The 630-nt window shown below is 45.4% G+C and overlaps 1 protein-coding gene across 3 annotated transcripts in view; it reads left to right on the top strand.

The window, feature by feature from the left end:
* Positions 1-630, top strand: part of Dennd2a (DENN domain containing 2A) — a 101,121-nt gene that overhangs the window by 66,370 nt on the left and 34,121 nt on the right. The gene's annotated exons all lie outside the window — the stretch shown is intronic.

Genomic DNA, 630 nt, shown 5'->3' with positions numbered 1-630 from the left:
TCCTGGGACTGACTGCCCCTCATGGGACCTGCCTTCCTCCCCTACACACTCTTTTTGGTTTTTCAAGACAGGGTTTTTCCATAGCTTTGGAGCCTGTCCTAGAACTAGCTCTTGTAGACCAGGCTGGTCTCGAACTCTCAGAGATCCAGCTGCCTCTGCCTCCTGAGTGTTGGGATTAAAGGTGTGCGCCACCACTGCCCAGCTAACACTCTTATATCTTTAAAAAAGAATAACACTTATCTTCTATCTGTTTTTTGTTGGTTTGAGTTGTACCCCTCAACTTGTAGTATTTATCAGAAAATGGATTCTTCTCTGGGTTATGAACTGTAAATTTTTTTTGAGACCAGGTCTCCTGCATCCCTGACCAGCCTCAGACTTGTTGTGAGCAAAGAGGGGCTTGCCCATCTGGTCCTCCCAAGTGCTAGAATTACAACCATGCACTACAATGCCAGAAATAAAGTTAACTTTTATTTTGGGGGGTACTGGAGAGCAGACTTGGCGTCTTGCACGTGCTAGGCAAGTCCTCTGAGCTACGTCCACTGCTGATTGGTAAACTTTTCAACAAGTTCTTTACCTTTTGATTTGAAAGAGGCTTGTTTAGAAATACAGTCCTGGACTGGGGCTCTAGCT

The sequence above is a fragment of the Microtus ochrogaster genome, unplaced genomic scaffold (genome assembly GCF_000317375.1).
Source record: "Microtus ochrogaster isolate Prairie Vole_2 unplaced genomic scaffold, MicOch1.0 UNK4, whole genome shotgun sequence".
Taxonomy (NCBI): Eukaryota; Metazoa; Chordata; class Mammalia; order Rodentia; family Cricetidae; genus Microtus; species Microtus ochrogaster.
The sequence above is the reverse complement of the archived record's forward strand: the minus strand, read 5'-3'. Positions and strand labels throughout refer to the sequence as shown.